The sequence below is a fragment of the Phyllobates terribilis genome, unplaced genomic scaffold (genome assembly GCF_046119375.1).
Source record: "Phyllobates terribilis strain yellow unplaced genomic scaffold, ASM4611937v1 Scaffold_99__1_contigs__length_5935540, whole genome shotgun sequence".
Taxonomy (NCBI): domain Eukaryota; kingdom Metazoa; phylum Chordata; class Amphibia; order Anura; family Dendrobatidae; genus Phyllobates; species Phyllobates terribilis.
The window spans coordinates 1,177,888-1,183,887 of NW_027362859.1; positions in this window are offsets into that span (position 1 = coordinate 1,177,888).

Genomic DNA, 6,000 nt, shown 5'->3' on the forward strand with positions numbered 1-6,000 from the left:
AGCTCTCAGAATATGGCGACAAAAAAAACCTAATTTTTATAAAAAAAGCATTTTTACGGTGTGATAGCAGCAAAACCTTAAAAAAAAGCAATATACATCTGGTGTCGCTGTAATTGCACCAACCAGAAGAATAAATCCGCCTTATCACTTATACCACACGGAAAACGGCACAAAAATAAAAATAAGAACTATTCTTGTACTGCTTTCTTTGTTCATTCTACCTTACAAAAATCGGAATAAGGCTCAACTCACATTTATCCTGCGATCTTCACTGAGACCTTACGTCGGGATTTCCATGTAAATTCCACAAAACCGAGATTCAGACAAAACCCCGGACGGAACCACTCACTTATGAGGCTGATGGAGTCACTTTGGACTGGTTTCTGTACCAGCTCTGAGTGCCTGTATAGCACAGGGATGCTGCTGCATTCCTGTGCTATACAAGCCATCTGAATGTAAAAAGTGAAAGTCCCATAGTGGGACAATGTGTGAAAGTGCAAAAAAAAAAAAAAAAAAAATTGTTTTAAAAATATTTAAAAAAAATGTAAAAAAGTAATCCCCAAAAAAAAAAAATATACCCATCAATAAATATTATTATGAAAAAATAAATAAATAAAAGTACACATATTTGGTATTGCCACGTCTGGAATGACCTGACCTATAAAGCTGTCCAACTATTTAACCCCTTTAGTGAACACGGTAAAAAAAATAAATTAAAAAGGGAACAAAAAACGTTGCTTTATCATCATACCGCCAAACAAAAAAAGGAATAAAATGCAATCAAAAAACGAATGTAAATAAAAATGGTACAGCTGAAAGCGTCATCTTGTCCCGCAAAAAAAAAGCCGCCATACAGCTCCATCAGCCGAAAACTAAAAAAGTTATAGCTCTCAGAATAGATTAATGCAAAAAAAATATTTTTTCTATAAAATAGTTTTTAATTGTGTAAAAGCGCCAAAACATAAAAAACTATATAAATGGGGTATCGCTATAAACATACTGACCCAAAGAATAACGCTGCCTTATCAATTTTACCACACAAAGAACGGCAAAAAAAAAACAACAATTCCTGAATTGTTGGTTTTTGTTTATTTTGCCTCCCAAAAATCGGAATAGAAAGTGATCAAAAAATGTCATGTGTCTGAAAATGGCACCAATAAAAACGTCAACTAGTCGCGCAAAAAAACAAGCCATCACATGACTATGTCGGCCAAAATATGGAAAAATGATAGCTCTCAAAATATGGCAATGCAAAAGCTAGTCTTTGCAAAAAAAAGGGTTTTTTAGTGTGTGACAGCTGTCAATCATAAAAACCCAATATGAATCTGATATCGCTGTAATCGCACTGACCCGAGAAATAAAGTCGTCTAATCACTTATACCACACGAGGAATGGGGTAAAAAATAAACTCTAGGATTAGGGTTGTGTTAGAGGTAGGGTTGTGCTCGCTAATTGGGTTTGCATCGGGTGCTTGGTTATGCAAGTATCCTGGGTGCTCAAGTGACATGCTCAAGTCTCTGCCCCATATGCTTTGCGGCCAAAAAACCTGGTGGGGATTGCCTGCCATGCACGAGCGATCCCCTCATGTTTTTTTTTGGGTGTCTAACAACCGTGAAACATGCGGGCGGGGACTCGAGCATGTCACTCGTGCACCCGTGATACATGGTGCATACCCGAGTACCCGATGCAAATTCAAGTAGCGAGCACTTGCCCTCAAGACTAATGACAGCTTATTCAGTATGATGACCTAATGTTATCAATTTGTGTATCATACTTCTGGGTTCAAAATGTTCACTATACCCCTTGATAAAATCCTTGAAGGGTGTAGTTTCCAAAATGGGGTCACTTGTGGGGAGTTTCCACTATTTAGGCACATCAGGGGCTCTCCAAACGCGACATGGTGTCCACTTTCAATTCCAGCCAATTTTGCATTCAAAAAGTCACACAGTGCTACTTCCCTTTTGAACCCTGCCGTGCGCCCAAACACTGTATTTTCCCCACATATGGGGTATCAACATACTCAGGAGAAATTGCACAAACGTTTTTGGGGTCCATTTTCTCCTCTTACCCTTGTGAAAATAAAAAATTTGGGGCTAAAACATCATTTTTGTGGAGAAAGTTTGATTTTTTTTTTTTATTTTCACTGCTCCATGTTATAAACTTCTGTGAAGCACCTGCGGGTTCAGGGTGCTCACCACACATCTAGATAATTTCCGTGAGGGGTTTAGTTTCCAAAATGGTGTCATTTGTGTGGGGTTTCCATTGTTTAGGCACATTAGGGGCTCTCCAAACGCAGCATGGCGTCCGCTAATTATTCAAGCAAATTTTACATTCAAACAGTCAAATGGCACTCCTTCCCTTCCAAACTCTGCTGTGCACCTAAACAGTGGTTTGCCCTCACATATGGGGTATTGGCGTACTCAGGAGAAATTGCACAACAAATTTTGGTGTCCATTTTTTCCTGTTACCCTTGTAAAAATAAAAAAATTGGGGTCTAAAGTAACATTTTTGTGAAAAAAGTTAAATGTTCATTTTTTTCTTCCAAATTCCAAAAATTCCTGTTAAGTGCCTGAAGGGTTAATAATCTTCTTGAATGTGGTTTTCAGCACCTTGAGGGGTGCAGTTTTTAGAATGGTGTCACCTTTGGGTATTTTCTGTCATAAAGGACCCTCAAAGTCACTTCAAATGTGATGTGGTGCCTAAAAAAATGGTTTTGTAAATTTTGTTGTAAAAATGAGAAATCGCTGGTCAACTTTTAACCCTTATAACAACCTAACAATAACTATTAATAAATTTTGGTTCCAAAATTGTGCTGATGTAAAGTAGACATGTGGGAAATGTTATTTATTAACTATTTTGTGCAACATATCTCTCTGATTTAAGGGCATGAAAATTCAAAGTTTTAAAATTGCAAAATTTTCACCAAATTTCATTTTTTTTCACAAATAAACGCAAGTCATATTGAAGAAATTTTACCACTATCATGAATTACAATATATCAAAGAAAAACAGTCTCAGAATCAGGGGGATCCATTTAAGCATTCCAGAGTTCTAACCTCAAAGTGACAGTGGTCAGAATCGTAAAAATTGGCCCGGTCATTAACGTGCAAACCACCCTCGGGTGTAAAGGGGTTAATGAAGACTTACTATAAAGATTGGTGAGACAATTCAATATAGGTGGAGGGGAGGCACTCTAGATTTGACTGTTATCGAACGTGATCCTTTGCTATATGTTATGCACACGCCCGGGCTGAGCGGCGTGTGCGTGTGATTGTAGTGATTCCACTGGACCGTGCCGGAGAGTGAATGCCTGGAGGGGCTTAACTAGGTATTCACCCGATCCGACCAGGGTCGCACGACGGCATACGACGCCAGTGCACCAAGGAGGAACCGAGCAAAGGGACCAGGTGCTACTCCAGGACAGACCCCGGACACGGCTGTTGACCCACACAGGGGAATACAGGAACAGACTGGTAGGCTGGCACACAGACTGGTGGGTATAGGCAGGCACGACTGGTATGTAGGCAGGCGGGTAAGCAGGCAGGGGGGTACAGGCAAGCACAGCTAAAGTGCAGACAGGGAGGCACTAGCAGGTAGGAACACAGGCGGGATAGGACCCAGTACACACTGGGACTCAGGAACAATACAGGCAGAGGGGTACAGGCAAGCACAGCTAGAGTGCAGACAGGGAGGCACTAGCAGGTAGGGACACTGGCGGGATAGGACCCAGTACACACTGGGACTCAGGAACAGAGCCACAGATGTGGCGGACAAACACAGCAGAGTGAGGCCGCCCAGAGAGGTGAGCGAGAACAGGGCAGGACAAGGCCGCCTGGAGCGGTGAGCAAGAGTAGAGCAGGACAAGGCTGCCAGGAGCGGTGAACAAAGGATCAAAGCTGAGCGAGACTGCTGGAGCAGCGAGCAAAAGGGTCAGAGCGGAGCAAGGCTGCCGGAGCAGCGAGCAAAGGAGTCAGAGCAGGCTAGAACCGCCGGAGCGGTAAGCAAAGGAGTCAGAGCAGACTAGAACCGCCGGAGCAGAGAGCAAAGGAGTCAGAGCAGACTAGAACCGCCGGAGCGGTGAGCAAAGGAGTCAGAGCAGACTAGAACCGCCGGAGCGGTGAGCAAAGGAGTCAGAGCAGACTAGAACCGCCGGAGCGGTGAGCAAAGGAGTCAGAGCAGGCTAGAACCGCCGGAGCAGTGAGCAAAGGAGTCAGAGCAGGCAAGGCTGAGTAGGGGGGACAGGGCTCTGTTCACACGGAACAGACAGGAAGGGAAAGGCAGAGCCAGACACCCACAGGGTACTTGCAGTGAAGTAGCGAGTGGACCACAAACTCACAAACGGGAGTACAGAGACAACAGGCAGGAGTTAGGTACGAGTTCAGACTCTGCAGAAAAAGGAAAGGAACGGACATAGAGAAAAGACAGATGAAAGATAGGAGAGAGTACAGACTGGAACTGAGTGTACGGACGAGACCGACACAGGAGCGGGACACAGGAGCGGGTCTGGGAATACGGCCCCCAGAGAGGCAGGACGAACAGGCAAGGAGCGTGTTCAGACAGAACAGACAAGATACAGGAGCAGGTCTGGGTAATCGGCCCCCAGAGAGGCGGGACAAACAGGCAAGGAGCGTGTTCAGACAGGACAGACAAGATACAGGAAAGGATCTAGGTAATCGGTCCCTAGAAGGCGGGAGGAACAGGCTAGGAGCGTGTTCAGACAGGACAGACAAGATACAGGAACGGATCTAGGTAATCGGCCCCTAGAAGGCGGGAGGAACAGGCTAGGAGCATGTTCAGACAGGCCTGGAAATACAGCCTCCAGGAAAGGCAGCAGGCAAGAGTACACAGACAGGACTCAGTTCAGACACGGGAACTGATACCGCAAGGCAGGAGACATAGACAGGACTCAGTTCAGACACGGGAACTGATACCGCAAGACAGGAGACAAAGAACGGGACCTGGCATCTTCAGAGTGAAGGCACACACTGAATGAAACACTATGCTCAGGCAGGGATAGATGGGAGCAGCTGAGCTATATACCAGGTGACAGACAGCAATAGGCTGAGGACGCACAAGGGGTGTGACCCACAGCAGGTACAAAAAGCAGGAAGTGATCGGGCGCCGCCCTTAAGCAGCAGAAACAGACACAAACAGACAGCATGGAGGGAAGCCAGAGAGACATTCTGGACTGGAGATCAAGTGCGCGCTCTTGCACAGTGGGAGATGGACCACCCTGCAAGGACGCCGCCAGGTATGTTACACTATATAAAATATATACTGTACTCCAGGCAATGAATACTGATCCATCCTCAGTGGATTCTTTTATGCCGAAGGGGGAGACCTGCCCACACACCCCCTGTATGGAATCACGTGGGGTGGGCTCCAGTTTTCATATTTTTTATTAAGTTATCCCAGAAGTTAGGAATTCTATCTCCAGTTGGTCGCAGAAGTCCAAAAGTCGTACCATATTTTCTATTATGATTTTACCTTTCTCTAGAGACCACACATTACATAGTTGCGGTCTGCTATTTTGTTACTTCTACGCCACAGCTCCCCGGGGGCGTACAGCGACGGAAAATTATGCATATTGTTCCTTAGCTAACCCTGCCACTAAAAATATCGGTCCCATGATTGTTCAAAGTATATAACTTCAGATATTCCATATTTCATATCGGTGCTGAATATTCTGGAGTTTGTGGCTGGGAATTGTGAGTAGGTTGACAGAGTTCCTTTGAAGCTCCTGACTCAACCTTCCTCATCTACGTGTAAATTTGTTCCAAGCTTGTAGCAGTGGAAAACACACTCGCGTGTTAATTGGATTTGCCACCTCTCTTTGTACTGCCATCTGCCTAGTAGCCATCTCTACTGTGTGGGCTAATTTGCAGAGAGATCGCTCTTTACATTGTCAGCTCTTCTCTTGTGACAAGTGGTAAAGGGGAGGAGGGAAGAGGGGTTTGGGAGAAATTGTTAACATTTTCTTAATATTGCCATGACAATGGG